General features: G+C 41.6%; 1 protein-coding gene across 5 annotated transcripts in view; it reads right to left on the bottom strand.

Moving 5' to 3' along the window:
- Positions 1-16,570, bottom strand: part of LOC131241788 (disease resistance RPP13-like protein 4) — a 36,339-nt gene extending 19,769 nt beyond the window's left edge. For all 5 annotated transcript variants that reach the window (XR_009169360.1, XR_009169366.1, XR_009169372.1 and 2 more), the window contains exon 1: positions 16,448-16,570. The gene's annotated coding sequence lies outside the window, so the exon portion shown is untranslated. The remainder of the gene's footprint in view (positions 1-16,447) is intronic.
- Positions 16,571-17,789: the final 1,219 nt, after the last annotated feature.

The raw sequence follows: 17,789 nt of genomic DNA, 5'->3' as shown, positions 1-17,789 counted from the left end.
GTAAAGACTGTTTATAAGGGAAAACAGACAATTTCTGAAGAGGATAGTTCATCAGATTACTCTGTAGAGACTTCAACTAGTGAAACATCTTCTTCTACAAGCTTAACTGCTAAGGGGAATGTTTTATTGGACAACCTCCAAGAAGAAGATGCGGAAGTAGATATCAGTGAGGAGGGTGAAATTGCAGGTGACATTCCGGTTACTGAAGTGCAGCGGGACAATCAGGGAACTTCCTCTCCTCCTAAAGTAATTCCTCTTAAAGAGGAACAACTTGATTATGGAGGTTCCAGCTGTTCTCCTGGTGCAAATATTTTCATATCCTATGATGCTCTCTACTCTCCTCCTCCTGCGAATATTGTCAATGTCACTGAACAAAATCCTTCCGTACTTCCTCTTATTGCGGAGGTATCTTCTTCAAGAGGCTGAAATTGCTTTGCCAGAAGCCCAAGCAAATCCAGAAGCGTTATTTTCACCTTAGAGCATAGAAGTAAATTAGATTGCTTCACAGATTCCGTTAGCTGCTGATGCAATTGTCGATGTTCCTGTTCATGTTGAGAAAGCTTCCATTACACGTCCTTCCCCCATTCAACCAGTTGCTCGGAGTCTAGAATTTCCTTCTGACCCAGTTGACATACCAACTCCAACAACTTTGGATTCATGTACTGGGGTCCGGGAACTCTTTCAATGTTGTAATCGTCGCTGCAAACATTCCCGTATCTTTAGGGATATAAGCGTCTTCTATACTAACTACTTCTCAAGTTGCCCCTAGAGATGGTATACTTTCCTTTTTTTAATTTTCTAGCCTATATATATTAACATTGTTATTCCTTTAACTTATATTATTCCTGTTTTCTCTTTCAACTATGGTTGTTCCTTCTTCAAGTGGATCAGCAGATTCAAACTTAGTGGCTACGATATCTGACAAAATTTCTTTAGATAAAGTATCGCCTATTATGCTTATCTTTTTTCTTTTTTTCCTTTTTTTTCTTTTTTTTCTTTAAATTTTTTTAAAAAGGATAACTAGAATATATTAAAATAAAAAGGATAAAAGAAACAAAAGGGAGAAGAAATCTGCTGAGGAGGTAGAAATCTAGCAATCTAAAAAGAGCAAATCATAATCCCTTGAGCCCATTTACAATGCCCACCCATTCAAAGATCAGATATTTTGCTTTGGACCAAACAGCTTGGACCGAAGCAGATTTGTCGTTAAAGCATCTCGTTTCTTTCCTCCCAGACTGACCACCAGATGGCGATAATATCCATCCTCCAAATGCGCGTCCTGGGCTTACCTATCTTAATCCCATGCCAAGCCGAGAGCAGGTTACAAGAAGACATCGGATTACACTAGTTGATTTTGAAGCGAGAGAAGAATTCAGCCCAAATCTGGGAAATAAAAGGGCAGTGAACAAGGAGGTGGTCCATTGTTTCCTCTTCTTTCATACAACAAAGACAAATGTTGACGATATGCATGCCCCTTTTCTTCAGATTGTCTACCGTAAGAATTCTGTTTTTCCCTACAAGCCAGGCAAAGCAAATGTATTTGGGAGGTGCAGCATACTTCCAAATAGACGGAGCAGATGGGGTCAGTGAAATATGAGGGAGGGCGAGCTGGGACTAGAAGGATCGGACCAAAAACACACTGCTTTTGTCCTAGGCCCATAAGAGCTTGTCAGGAGAGGATGGATCAGGCACAACATTGGAGATGAGGGTAAGAAGGTCCATGTACTTTGAAATCTCCCATTCGTGAAGGTTTCTGTAGCACTTCACGTCCCAAACAACGTTGGCATTTGTAACAGAGAAGCAGCTAGCAACGGGAATATTTTTTCGAGGGCTCAGCCAATAGATGTTAGGAAACCGGATCATCAACGAAACCTCCCCTAACCACAGGTCTTCCCAGAACCGTATGGATTGGCCATTACCAAGCTCGAAGCTGATGCTATTGAGAATATGCTTTTTAGATCGCAGAATACCTTTCCATAAAGGGGAAGCCCTATGTGCTAACGAGTCTTTAGTCCACCACCCGCCTGGGGAACGACCATATTTACCTTTAATAATGGAATTCCAGAGGGTGCCTCCTTCAGTTCCCAATATCCAGACCCACTTGGCCAGGAGGGCCTGATTCACAATCTTCAGGATTTTTATGCCAGCGCCACCCTCTTGGAAGTGTTTACAGACCTCCTGCCAATTGAGCAGGTGAAACTTCTTCTGATTGTCCTTCTCGCACCACATAAAGTCACGTCTCATCTTATCAATGGCCATCAGCACCAAGGAGGGGTATCTGAAGAGGGACATAAAATAAATAGGCAGGTTGGACAAAGCTGCTTTGATGAGGGTGAGGCAGCCCCCTATCGAGAGATATCTGCATTTCCATCTGGCGAGGAATTTCTGAAATTTGTCAATGACTTTGTCCCACATCGATTTCGGGGGAGTGCCGATAGCGAGAGGAAGCCCCACGAAGGAAGAAGGAAGAGAGCTAAATGACAACCAATGGAATCTGCATATCTGGCAGTCTCGGCATCCGATAAGTTGACTCCATAGAGTTTTGATTTGGCCATATTAATTCTCAAACCTGACACTGCTTTAAAGCATCGAAGAGTTGTGTGCAGGTTGTCGATGTATTCTTGGGAAGCCGCGGAGAGTATGAGAGTGTCCTCGGCAAACTGGATGTGGGAAATTGGAGGAGACACCCCCGACATCTTAATGCCACAAAGGACTCCTTCCTTTTGGCGTTTGAGCAACATTTGGGAAAGGGCCTCAACCAAGGTGTCCCGTATCGGTATCGGTTGGCGTAACGGTGACCTCCAAAACCGATACGGATACGGGGGCGTAACGGTGATACGGGGGCGTAACGGCCCGTAACGGCGCAAAATTTTTTTTTTGCCAAAAAAATATGAAAAAATATGGATTAAATCCGGAATATTCTAAGCATTCCAAATATGCATTCATTTATAAATTGGAACATGTTTATGGTGGTGTAACGGTCCACTCTTTAGTGAGAAGTTGTATCGGACTGTCTAATGAATTTATGAACCAGATAACCTGAATTTGACTACAAAATTCATATATTTAATTTTCTAACTATCTACTATCAATGATAGATATTAGAATGAATGTAATATGAAAATATCTTACATTTAGGTGTTTGCAATTATTTTTGAGGGCCAAAATTCATGCGTAAATAGAAAAAAATATAAAATGGCACCCCAAATATGTAAAATGCACATTAACATGTTCTACTATGATTAACACATCATATGGCATCATTAAAACAGCAAAAGAATCATTAAAAAATGATTTTTCGAATTTTCAAAAAAAGGGCCGAAAAAAATGCGTAAATAGAAAAAAATAAAAAATATATATAAAATAGCACCCCAAATATGTAAAATGCACATTAACATGTTCTACTATGATTAACACATCATATGGCATCATTAAAACAGCAAAAGAATCGTTAAAAAATGATTTTTCGAATTTTCAAAAAAAGGGCCGAAATAAATGCGTAAATAGGAAAAAATATAAAAAAAATATAAAATGGAACCCCAAATCTGTAAAATGCATATTAACATGTTCTACTATGATTAACACATCATATGGCATCATTAAAACAGCAAAAGAATCATTAAAAAATGATTTTTTGAATTTTCAAAAAAAGGGCCAAAATAAATGCGTAAAAAGAAAAAAATATAAAAAATATATAAAATGGAACCCCAAATCTGTAAAATGCACATTAACATGTTCTACTATGATTAACACATCATATGACATCATTAAAACAGCAAAAGAATCATTTAAAAATGGTTTTTCGAATTTTCAAAAAAAGGGCCAAAATAAATGCGTAAATAGAAAAAAATATTAAAAAAATATAAAATGGCACCCCAAATCTGTAAAATGCACATTAACATGTTCTACTATAATTAATACATCAAATGGCATGATTAAAACAGCAAAACAACCATTAAAAACTGATTTTTCGAATTTTAAAAAAAGGGGCCAAAATTCATGCGTAAATAGAAAAAAATATTAAAAAATTATTAAATGGAACCCCAAATCTATAAAATGCACATTAACATGTTCTACTATGATTAACACATCATATGACATGATTAAAACAGCAAAATATATTAAAAAAAGTATAAATACCTATTTTTGACGAATTTCTGAAAAATGGCCCACCGAGCTTTAATTCAAAAAAATCTATAATATAATGTGTTTTTCTATCAAATACCTAGCTAAGGTTGGTCGAAATTAGTAGTAGAAGGACTTAGAAACAGTTTGGAAGCAAGAGATTTCAAAAAAAGGACAAAAACAGAGCTAAAAAAAAAGTTACCGTTTCGGGCCCGTTACAGGCCCGTAATGGCCCGTTACGCCCGTATCGGTCCCGTATCGGCCGATACGGGTACAAAAAATCGAATCGGCCGTTTCGGCCCCGAAACGGGTAACGGTTCGCACCGTTACCGTTACGTATCGGCCGATACGGCCGATACGTAACCGATTTGGCATTCCATGGCCTCAACGATCACTAAAAATAAAAGGGGGGATAGGGGGTCACCCTGTCGAAGTCCTCTAGAGCTGCTGAAGAATCCAGTAGGAGTGCCGTTGAGGAGGATTGAGAAGTGGGCTGATCCAACACGCGCTGATCCACTTTCTCCATCTTGCGCCAAAACCCATGCAAACCAGCATATATTGCAGAAAGCCCCAATCGATGTGGTCGTAGGTTTTTTCTATGTCCAGTGTGCACAGGACAGCCTTTTCACCAGATTTGTGACACAAATGGACTTCATTGGCTATGAGGGCGCAATCAATGATCTGTCTACCCCCGATGAAGGCGCTCTGGTTCATAGATATGAGTTTCGCCATAACCTTAGAGAGATGAGAAGAAAGCACCTTCGCTTAGATCTTGTAGGGGCCCCCTATCTGATTGATAGGTCTAAAATCAGAGAATGAACTAGCGTCTGCCACCTTAGGGATTAGGGCTATAAAGGACGCACCTAACCCTTTGGATAACCTACCTCTGTTATGGAATTCAAGCATAAATTCCATGACATTTGATCGGATGATGTCCTAAAAGGTTTGGAAAAACACCATAGGGAATCCATCAGGTCCCGGAGCTTTGTCCCTACCCAGCGCATGCGCTACCAGTTTAACTTCTTCCTCAGAGAAAGGGGCGTCCAGGATACTTGCTTCCATCGCATCTAACGAGTTAAATTGAAAGCAATCGAGGCATGGTCTGATCCATCCTTCAGAAGAGAGGAGGGATCTGAAATGGTGAATGGTGCGGTCAGCTATCTCCTGTCTATCTTCTATACGGTCACCGTCGACTGTGATACTGAAGATGGCTTTAGCGTGGGCGCGCATGTTGGTGATGCTGTGGAAGAATTTGGTGTTCTTGTCTCCTTCAGTGATCCATCTCACTCTAGATTTCAGCTTCCATGATGTTTCGTCCTGTAGCGCCCTGAACGCGATGTCTTGGATGATCTGAATGCGTCTTCCCAGCGATTCGACAGACATTAGGGAGCCCTCAGCATCCAAATCAATTTGCTGGAGATCCGAGAGTTAGTCTGCCATTTCAGCTTCCCTCTTACCCAACTTGTCTGCTTTCCATTCCTTCAGTTTCTCATTTAAAAGCCTGAGTTTGCATAGGAGTTCATGGCCTGCAAAACCTTCAACCTGAAAAGTGGCACACCATTCCGCTATCCGTTGGTTGAAGCCATTGAGACTTATCTAGGATGAGTTGAATCTGAATGGTTTCGGACCCCAGCTTTCATCTTCCAACCTCAGCAAAATCGGACAGTGGTCCGAAGTAGTTCTGAGGAGAGCCAGTTGGGATGCTGATAGAAAGGCCTCCAACCAATCTGCAGATAGAAGAAATCTATCTAGTCTAGATTGGATAGGATGAAGGCGCCCATTGGACCAGGTGAACCTAGCCCCAGAGAGAGGAAGATCGACTAACTCGTGAGATTGAATCCAATCAGAGAAGTCTTCCATGGCTGGAGTGGCACTTCTCTTCCGAGAGTGATCCTCTGTGAACCTGACTACATTGAAATCTCTGATGAAGCAGCACGGACCTGAGAAGGATTGTTTGGTACTAGTCAGCTCATCCTAAAAAGCCGGTCTAACAAATGTCGAATTAGGACCGTAAACCATAGAAACTAAACAACAAAAACTAGAGAACTTATCTTTTAAAATAACTGAGACCGAAAAGGATCCAATAGAGGAGGACTGAAGATCCCATTTGGATGATTTCCATGCTAAGATAATGTTGTCGGAACTTCCAGAGGTGTTGAGAGGAACCCACTTAGCGTCCTTCGCTTTCCACAAGGTAGCCAGAAGGCTGTCTGTGAACATGGGAACCTTAGTTTCTTGAAGACAAAGAACGTCCAGATCCCTTCTTCCTATAGAGTCTTTGATGAGGCACCTCTTCTGCTTGGAGCCCACCCCCTGACATTCCATGAGAGAATTCTCATTGGGGCACCAAACTTCCTTGAGAACCCTGTCTTCCTTACCGTGCTTTGTGGGCTAACATAAGTCCTGGGCTCGGCTGAAGTGTTTGAAGTTCCCGACTGCTGGTGGACCTGGGGCTGTGTTTCGTTGGGGTGCAATGAGAGGGGAGGGGTGTTCCTCTACTTTTGATGCATTAGAAGAGGGCGATGTAGTCCTCTGGTCTATCCCCAAACGTCAGCCCGAGCGATCTTCCGACGTGGCCCACCACATCTCTAATCCATTTCTTATTTTGGATAGATTGAAAAACTTCTTCTCTGCTTGTTTCTACTCCTGTACTCGAATCTATAGCCTCCTGTTGCTGGTGGGGTAGTCCGCACACATCTGCGACGGTTCAGCGACAATCACATCAGCTGGCAGGTTTTCTTGGAACAGAGTAATGGGTCCCAAATCTGCCCAGTCACGAGAGTGGGGTATGGAGATTAGTGGGGATGAAGGAAGGGATGATAGGGTTTGAGATTCGGAGTATCAGCTGTCAGAATCATTGGCTCTAGAAACGTCATCGCCCATTGCGAAGGATGGGAGCGTCCTCGGGATCTGAAGGGTGTTTGGGTTAAGCAGGGCGTGGGTTATAGCTGGGGGGTGAGCGAGAAGGTTATCGGGAAGGAAGATGGTTTTAGGAATAGGAGGGAGGGATTGGGAATCGGGTATGGGACAGGCAAGCGGCGGGCTTTGATAGGAGTGGTGACTCTGGACCCGACTTGAACCCGGACCCGACTCGCAGGATCCGGTATCACGGATCCCAGAAGACGCTAATCTGGGGCTACCCGAAGAAGAGGCCACATGTTGAGAGGTGTTTCCATCTTCATAAAGGTTGGCCACGCGTCGACATCACGAAAAGCGCGGGCTATCAGAGCGCGGGCGATTCAGTAGATGGCGATGCGAGGAATGACGCGGTTGTTCGGGGGCTGCCCACGTATCCTTCTCCATCAGAATGAGGGCACGCTCTTCAGGATGCGACATAGCAGAGGAGTTGCCACATGGTGGTTTCTCCGGCTCAGTGATGTCAGGACACGATGGCGCTGCGTCGGCGATTGTGCCACTTATCTCATCAGCATCCTGGATGGGGGCTCTTTCTACGATGGGGCCAAGGGCGCTGATAGAGCCAACAACCGATGATCCGCTGGAGAATGGAGCTCGTGCTCCATCACCGCGCTGCATCTCGGACGCTAGGAAATGAGCCGGAGAAGAAGCTTCTTTCGCCCTCCATAGGTTTCCCCGCCTGGGGTAAACTGAATCAGGCATTTCTCTCTACACCGAGAGAAAGATTTGGCAGTTGTCTACCTCAACTGTCAAATGGGGAGGGAGGAGGGAGCCCTTCTTCCTTCTCACACGAACTTTGATAACGCCCAATTCCTCCCTAAGCTTCCTCTTCGAGTCCAGCTCCTGGAGAGAACCAATGCAAGACGTTGCTGAGATGAAGAAATCATCATTCCAGCATTCCAGAGGGATGCCCCATATGAGAACCCACATGTTTTCCATCCCAAAGATGGAATAATCTTCCCATGGCATTACTTTAGCGACCGGCCCTTCCAAATGCAAATGACCCGCCATAGTTAACATATACGGGTTAATCCCCAGACATATCTTGACCCACAAATCGTTGAAACCTATGGGTTTGATGATGTAGTGTCCAGGGTGAAAACCCATACACTCCTTGATCCAATCTTTTACTTGCGAAAGCGAGACTCTTTGGTGACGATCACCAATGTCCCTGATAGCTCCGCTCTGGCTCGTTTAAAGCTATCCTGGCTGATAGAGAGTGTATATTCCTTCTGATCTTCCTTGTGGTCCTCTCTGGCTAGCCTGGGCGAGACGCTGTCTTCCCTATCGGATTTGGATTGAATGTGGGGTTGGTTGATGGGGAACGGCTTATGTTGGAGAACGGCGTCTCTGAATGAGTGACCCTCCATACGCATAGACTGAGAAGTAGGATTGTGGCTGGTAAGGTCTTTGAGGGACTTAGAGATGGCGACCTTTCTATGCTGATCTCTGTGTTTCGGTCCGAATCTCGCACATTGGACGAGCATCGGAACTCCTCTGTATTTAACACCATGAAGCATTTTGATTGCTCTGGCAAGCTCCACTTCCGAGCTCATTCTGACCAGAGCGAAACCCCGATAGAAGCCGCTTTCCCTATCTCTCAGCATAACTACATCCATGACCGCACCTGCTCGCCCAAATACCCTAGAAACGTTAATAGGGAGCCATCCTTCCGGATATCCCTTGACGAATAAGTTTGGGTAAGAATTCCTTTTCTTTTCCGCAGATGTTGAAGATGTGTAGGTGCGTTTCGAGTAGGAGACCTACTTCCATCCATGGCCTCCCTGATCATCCGATTCCATGTTTTCTTCGTCAGCATTAACTTCCGTAGCACCTCGCGTTCTTCCCCTGTTAGCTTCGCCTATATCTCCTATCACCTTGGATTCTATTGGGCAGCGATCTTCATTCCTATTCCTCGCGTTCGCTCTCTTCATCTCACGTTATGTATATGTTTTTCCAACTCTTCATCTCATGTTACCTTTTTCAAGAATGCTATCTCTATCATTGTCGATGCCTTCAAGAATCCTGCATAATGGCCTTATCTGGACAGTGCTCTAGCTGTTCTAGATCATTTAGCAAGACTGGCCCATATCAATGTTCTTCCACTTCATAATTCTTTGTTGCAGTTCTGAGTCGGTGAATAACTTGGAGTCAGTTCGAAGTATAGTTATTCCCCCAGAGATTTTGGAGTGTCAAAGGGAGTCGACATCTTTTAAAGAGAAAGTCTCTCGGACTGATGTTATCAGATCTGGTAATGACGTCGAGCATCAATCTCTGCAGGAAAGATTGAAAGCTTCTGACAAGAATATGACGGTCATCAGTAATCATATTGCTTTTTTGATGAATGAAATTGATCTTGAAAGAGCTGAGCTTTTGAAGAATAAAGAAGTCGTTGCTTCTTTGGAAAAAGAGTTAGCCAACACTCCTGATCACGATAAGATCATCTTTGAGGCCGAACTGGCGAGTACTGCGGCAAGAACTCAATTGAAAGAAGATTTGCAAAGATATGTGGCAGCATTAGGGATGTCAAAAGATCTGTAGATTTTTACTTTGTCAGCATATGTAATCTTTTGATTTGTAAAATTCTTCAGGATGATATGAATGAATACATGCTTTTCGCTTTTGCTCTCTCTCTCTCTCTCTCTCTCTCTCTCTCTCTCTCTTAATGATCATCTTATCAAGAATTTTGTAAATGTGCTTTGATAACGCATGCAATTTCCAACATATGATAAAATGATGCTATATTCATGGTTGTTAGCATGGCATCACCTATGTGATCTTCTTTTTGGTGGATGGAGCTAATTTTCAATTCTTGGTTAATTTCACACGCAATTTAAGCTATTAAGTAGTGAAGCAACACAGTTTTTTAGACTCATAAGTAATTGGAGTCGGATCTTACACGAATGGTCTCTATAACTCTTATGAGTTCGCTGGACTTATCGCGGCTGAGGAGTTCACAAACCGCAATCCATTAGAGGGGCCTAGTGAAGCTACCGGAGCAATGAACTCGAAGGGATTTATGCACAGGGTTGGCCGTAGTAACTCTTTAGAGTTCACGAGGCTCACAAGGCTACCTTAGGGTACCAAATCCAAGGCCGCCAGTCCATCAATGAGGGGGTATTTTTCTTTAGAAACCCTGTCCTCATGAGTTTCTACTGGAATCAAACCAGGAATCCGGCGGGTCTTATGCATACTTGGGCTATCTATGGACAAGCCAAAGAGCACACACTACGGCCCGTTTTTTCTTCGTTTGTCAAGTCGAACCCATTCACGAGAGGGCATTTTCTCTCACCTTTCCCTGTGACATTGTCGGAAGCTGTACAGACGGCATTGGTCTCATGCGTGATTAGCCATTGTTGCTAGCTTCATTCGCTGCCCGCATGGGTCTAAGCATGTGATGGCCTTTGCGGGCTTTTTAGGGCCACTGGCTTCTCACTGCTGCCCCTATAATATTTGATATATCACCGATTGTGATAAGCCATATGTGTAGCGTTCCACTACTGTAGATGATAAATTGCCATCGCCGCTGTTGTAGATGATAAGTCGGTAATGATATATTGTCATTGTTAATAATGCTTATGTTTTAAAATAGTATATCAACTTGGCGATAATATCAATTTGACAATGATCATCAGCGCTTGACAATAATTGGCAATAATATTGATTTTGGCAATGATCGGCGATAATATTGGCTTTGGCAATGGTTGGCGATAATATTGACATGCTTGAACTTGAGAGTCTGCCTTTTATTCATTCATACATGAAGAAGAAAACATGGCATTTGCCTTTTTAGGCTATTTCATTATTTTGCTTGTCTTGCCCCCATTTGATTGGAAAGTATTATGCTCGATGATCTTCCAAATCAAAACTGCGGCTACCGTCAGGGATAATACATCTTGATGAAGCGAGCGTTAACAGGTATATCGATGCCTCTTCCATCCTGATCTACAACTCGATAGGCTCCGTTGGAATATACTTCTGTTACCACATAGGGACCGTCCCAATTTGGATCAAATTTGCCCCCAGTCCTGCAGGTGACCACTATAGGTCTTTTTAGCATCAGCACCATATCCCCCTTTTTGAACGACCGATGTTTAACCTTCTTAACAAAGGCAGCTGAAATTCTTGCCTAATATAATTCTAATCGCTGTTGAGCTGCTAGGCGTTTTTCATCAAGTATATCCAACTCGGTCAGCCTAATCCTTGCATTTTCATCATTTGTTATCGACTGATGGACTGCTACTCTAAGCGATACGACTTGCATTTCGATCGGGATAAAAACTAATGTTCATTTCGGCAACATTTGAAATCATAGTGTGATCTTCTTGACTGGAGATGTCATTGTGCTGGAATGATATTCTTCCTGATCAATTTCATCCCCTCTGAAATACTCCTATTCTGCAATCTAAATCAAGTCATCTTTTACTTCAAACTTATTGTCCACACAATGGACTTGTTGCGCGGATAGTGAGTCCTTCAATTTGCCCTTTGCACGGGAGTTCTGGTTGTGCGGGGATACCCATTGCGTGGGGTACCCATTGCACGTCGCACAACAGCCACTCTGGAATACCTGAATTCTTCCTAAGTCTCAAAATCTCCTCTGCTGCTCCGAAATTTTCCGAATGAATCAAATGAAGAAGATGATGGGGTATTTATAACCTTCCGCACATGTGAACCTTTCAATTCACGCAATGAACATCCCTAAAGACCCATTGTGCGGTAGCTCTTATTGCGCGCTAACAGATGTTGCACGCCGCGCAATGCATCTGTCAAAACTCCTGTTGCATGCCATGTAACCAAAGTCCAAAGAGTATATTTGTCTTCTTCTTTTTTAATTAATTTTTATACATCAACAGTATTATATTGGTGAAAAGTGGATTGTATCTTCTTGTGTTATACCTTGAATTTTAGTATGTGTATTTTAGTTCTTGTATTCTACTTGTAAAGTGTAGATTGTGTCTCTCTGTGAAATGTAAATTGTACCTTTTTGTATTCTATGAAGTAGTGCAGACTAAATATTGTATTCTCTTGAGTTGTATTTGAATACTATTCTTAACTATTGTGATGCCTTGGTAATCTTGGAGGGTAAACCTCACTGGTATAGCCATTGACGCTATCAAACCATATTCAGTTGGTGCAGGGATGTAAATGATTTGCAGATTGACACTCACGTGGAGCATGAGGAGCTGCATGATCTTGTAGTTCTAGATTCATTACTTTTTAGAATTCTTCATATTTTCTTTAGTACTATTTATATTTATGTGTCTTGAGTCATTGGTTTGTATAAGCCCTTTGGGCAACCACTTGTATAATTCAGGTATTTGAATGTATATTTGGACTTTCCCTTTATGTGTTATTTCCTTTTCTTTCATTGTTATGCTCATTTAAAAAAAAAAAACTTATCATTGTGGAATGTGAGCTATCTTTAAAGGCTAACACTCGGGATTTAGAAAAATGAGTACTAAACTCAGGTTACAAAATCCGGGGCGTTACGGTAAGTCCAAGAGAAATAGCCGAAGGTTGTACTTAGGATCATAGCATCTCGAAGACCTATCTATGGCCATATAAAGGCAAGAGTATAGAACAATGAACCATGGGTTCCATTTGCATGAAATGGGCACATTCAGACTGTTAATTTATTGTGGAATAGCTTTGTCATACAAGCATAAATAGCTATATTTTGGGGATTGTTTTGAATTATTTCTCTAGTTTGGCAATCATATATGGTAAGGTGTGATGCATTATAGTTTTTGGATAAATTTGAGGTTGTCTTGTGTTTGGTTGAGATGAGCTTCTTCCACCATTAGCCATAATGAGGGGTATTTTACAATATTCTGAATTTTTTGCATGAAGTTTTCAAGAATGATGAGTGGCTGAGACATGGTAGTGGGTTGAATGTGTTGTTGTTCACCTTGTGTGCTTGAGGCATCATTGCTAGTGTATATGTAGAAAGTGAATGTGAAGTAGTTTGGGTGTGTACAACACACACAAATTGTTTAAAGTAATGGTCGACCCAACTTGACATGGAGAATTTTTGCAGGCACTTGAGCTTTCTTTTTCCTTTGATTTTTTCTTCCTTTTTATGCCTTTGTTATCAATTATGGGTATAGTTCAGTTTGTGCAGTGTTGCACGTGTCTTCACATGTTATAGGTGTAGTCTCCCTCTTAACGTTGTAAGTGTAGTTCACTCATCTGTTGTATGGTCTTGCATGTGTCTTTGGGAAGATTTTGCATGTGAATTGCAGTTTGGTGGTTTGATGATCCTTGAGTTTGGCTATGGCCTACGAAGAAAATGATGACGATCAGTATAGGCCACTGCTTCCCCGCAAACATAATAAGGTGGGATATAAGATCTTCAATTGCTACTTGTTTGTAGATTGGCTTTCATGGTTTGTTGAATTCTCATTTCAAAATAGAAAGCTATAGCCAAACTTGATAACCATCGGGCCACCAAACCGTCATTAACTTGCAAAATCCATCCAAAGATACACGTGGAAGACTGCACAACAAGTGAGTAGGCTACACTCACAATAGTTGAGACTTGAGAGGGGGACTACACCGACAATGGCATGACACATGTGCAACATTGCACAAATTGAAATACACCCATGACTGATAACAAAGACCTAGAAAGGGAGGGAAAAAAAAAGATGAATGGAAAAAAGAAAGCTCCAGTGCTAGTTAAAATCCTTCGCTCAAGTTAAGTCGGGCATTGTGTCAAACAGTTTGTGTACCTCGCCTACGCTACGGTACATATACAGCTGCAATGATGCCTCAAAGCACAAAAGAAAAAAGAACAATCAAATAGATGCCTAAAGTAATGCTGATAGTACTGGCAAAAAGTTTACACTATTACGGCAACAACATGTCACAACTTGAAAAATCATGCATAATTTGCTAAGTAAATTTGGGTTCAATGTTAGAAATCAGAATTCAACAATCAATGGTCCAAGTTAAAATTTGACTATTTGTATGGCTACTTTCTTGGTGCTACAAGCATTTGAAGGAAGAGGAGGAAAACAAAAGAGTCCTAAGATTCAGGAATACAAACGTTGAGCTGGTGGGCCCCACCATGGAATAGGAAATGCCCCAAACTTTCCCAGATTGGATGATCTTCACTTAGACATAGATGGTTAAGAGAAAAAATGCTAAGATATTATGATCTGTGTTTTTTCCTCCTTTATTTGTGTTGAGTTTGTGTTTCAAAATTCCCATAGGAACTTTAAAAATTGTGTAAATGGTGTAGCTTTACTGTGAGTTTTTCCTTTGTCCCACATTGATAAGGGACAAACATTCTAGACACTTTATAAGAAGAGATTGTTGTGAAGGGCCTTGTGCCCCTTTAACAAGCTATGCACTATGGAGCAGGGGTAGGTGTGCCCCGTGCAATTTTTCACGCATTCGTGCCGCAGGTGTGTTTGTCCCTATGTATGAAACCAATTTTCTGTTTTTTTTTTTTTTTCCCCCCATCATGTATTGGTTTCTCTTGTTTAAATTTCAAATCAAAATTTGAATTCAAAGATTAAATCAAAGTTGAAAACCATTCAAAAAAAATTCCCTCTATTTATACAGCATCTTTAGCTGTTGTAAGGTATGAGAAAAAAATACTCTTCTCGACTGCTTCTTTTTGATCTCCAACAAACATTCTCTTTTCATCCTACTGATCTGATACTTGTCAATGGTTGGTTCCTCGGGCATTTCAACTGTTAATCTAAGCACCTTTGAGGAGTGAAAACTATCCTAAGTTACAACCATGATCTCTTAGGGGTTGTTTGAATGCCTGTAAATGGGTCAAGTTTAAATCATTTACACTGTGTTTGAATGGCCTTTTTTGCCTGTAAATCATTTACAGGCTGTGAATGATTTACAGCATTTACACCATCTCATTTACTGGCAAAAAGTTCGGATTTCATTTACAGGCTCTCCATTTTCACCCTAACAACTATAAATGGAAAGATGGCTCTCCATTTACAGGACTTAAACAATTTACAGGCTCTCCATTTTCACCCTAACAACTATAAATGGAAAGATGACTCTCCATTTATAGGACTTATACAATTTATAGGCTATCCAAACACAGACAATCATTTCCCTCTAAATCATTTACAGCTTAAAGCCAAACAAGACAGGCTGTTTAGATCCTATTTCGATGGGAACTTAATGAGTCGATCCACCTACACGTCTTGCTTTTACTGCTATATCGGGAGTTACTCCACGTATTGCCAGACATAAAACAGATAGTGGATTTGTTTCTGTCTTTTGTTAAATCTTTTTCACGGCTCGATAGAGAATTTGATAAGCCAATGATTTACAACTTACAAGTGTTAATCATAAATCATTTACAACTTAAACCATTTACAGGCATCCAGACGACCCCTTACAAGAAAGTTACTTAAGAAATAGTTTCAGCCAGCATTTCTACTGAGCCTCTTTTTGAAGCCTTTTTCTTCACAATTTGATCTCCCCATTCATAGGAGGTTCCATAATATCAATGGTATAGATCTCGGATCACCAGCCCATTTGTACAGGATGGGTAGGACCTAAAATTCCTTTATAATTCCAAATAGAAATAAATTTACAAAAGCACAAGAAACTGAAAGATGTTGAGGAAATTGCTGAATTGGGCATCACTGGATTTCGATATACAGCTACGTAGATTTACAATACAGCTAGTAAGTAGTAACTTTGGACATAAGCGACCGTCCAAAATCAACCAACATCAGCTGAAGATGCAAGAATCAGGCCAATCAATGATCCCAACATTTAAGGGTCAAGATCAAGCAAAGGAAATTAGCTCCAATCATCAACTTGGGGCATCTACTAGACAGGACCCACCTTGGATTTCGTATGATTATAAAGAAACAGTTTGGTCAGATGATGCTAGCCATTCAATATATGACTTGTAAAATGAACGGTTATAACAAAATTTCAGCATTCAAAGGGGCAGGATCATCTGATTGTTGCGATTCTTGTTTAGTAGCCTACCAATATTGGACTCAAACGAATCAACTGTCCAAGTCCATGTTTGGATGGTCGCAAGTGTACAAAGCAATTAGTTGTACCGTAAGCTTGCAATACAACTAGTTGGATGAGGGAATGTCTCAGAAATCGTGCAACTAGCTGCGTGTGGGGCAATTGCCCCAACAGAAAAATGGAAAACCCAAGTAATCAATCCCACCCAATCATCAAGTGGGCCACACGTGAAATTTTTGGTCGTCCATTGTTTTCTTTGGCGTGGCACATCTGATGACAGGATGGGCTTGAATTTAGGGGCATCGTCTTATTCATGGAAAGATAATCCTTGTGAACGGGTTGGATTTCCACATACTCATAAAGGTGGGGCCCAAAGGCAGCTAATGTCTGGTGAGGAGTTCCTTCTAATAAAATGGGATGAAAAGAAGCTTACCGTGAATGGAGGGATAGCAAAAGAGAGAAGGAAGATGGCTTTTGCGATCAGCTGGAGTCTGAAGGATATTGGAAATGGCAAAGGTTGCAATCCAAACATGTATTGACGAACGAGCCTTCTTCTTCTTGCGTGTGCTACCATGTGGAGTGGGCTACACTTCAAGACTTCTAGTCAGCGCTCACCGCCGCGTTGAAACCGTTAGGAGATCCACCGAGGTGGGTGGGGTCTCCGACCGTGGGGCCCACCTTGATGTATATTACTTATATCCACACGGTCCATCCGTTTTGAAGAATCATTTTAGAGTATGATTCCAAAAATGAAGCAGATTCAACTCTCAGGTGGACCATAATGCAAGAAACAGTGGTAATCTACAATTAAAAACTTGTCGTGGGTGACAAAAGTTTTGGATGAAGGTGATATTTATGTGGTCTCTTAATCCAGGTCTTTATGACCTTATCAACAGGTTTGGATGGTAAATAAACATTTCTTTGGCCCTCATGAATTTTTTAATGGTGGGAATTCCATCATGACTGTTTGCTGTGGTATGGTCCACCTAAGATTTGGATCTGCATTGATTTTTCGATCACGCGCTAAAACGAGCTGTCAAAATGGATAGACAGTGTGGATGTATGGCACATACATCACAGTGGACCCCACAGTTAGAGATCAACCTACCTGGGTGAATCCAACGATACACCCAAACCGTGCCCCCTTGAAACCGCGTCAAGTGGACCACACCACAGGAAGCTGCGGTGATAATGGCACACACTGTTGAAACCTTACTAGGGCCCACATTGATGGTTAATTGCCATATAATCTGTTGATTAGGTCATGTGGACTTCGGACGAAGGGAAAGCACAAATATCAACTTGATCCAAAACTTTTGTGGCCTCGAGTGGTTTTCAACTGTACCTATTTAATTAATCACCACTGTGTGCCGCACTTGAGGGTTGGATTTGTCTCATTTTTGGTCCTAAGCTTTAAAATATTAGAGAAAAATAGATGGACGGTGTAGATAAACCCCATACATTATAGTGACCCCTCAAATCCCCTGCCTGTGCCGAGCTTGGGCCAGGGTAGCACAAATCCCCATCCCTAGTGCGGCCCCGGCCTCACCCAAAGGGCGTGCAGCCATGGAGCCCATACGCATTTTATGTCAATGCTGTCCGTGAGGTCTTTTTTTTTTAATTTATTATTCAGGGAATGAGCTCAAAAATACAGCAATCCTACTCTCACCGTACCAAAGGAAACCGTGTTAATTAACCATTAATAAAGTACAAAAGTTTTGGATGAAGCTAATGTTTGTTTCTACAAAAGTTTTGAATCAAGCTAATATTTGTTT

Source organism: Magnolia sinica, chromosome 1, assembly GCF_029962835.1.
Source record: "Magnolia sinica isolate HGM2019 chromosome 1, MsV1, whole genome shotgun sequence".
Classification (NCBI taxonomy): Eukaryota; Viridiplantae; Streptophyta; class Magnoliopsida; order Magnoliales; family Magnoliaceae; genus Magnolia; species Magnolia sinica.
Note: the sequence above shows the minus strand (reverse complement) of the source record. Positions and strands in the feature narration are given on the sequence as shown.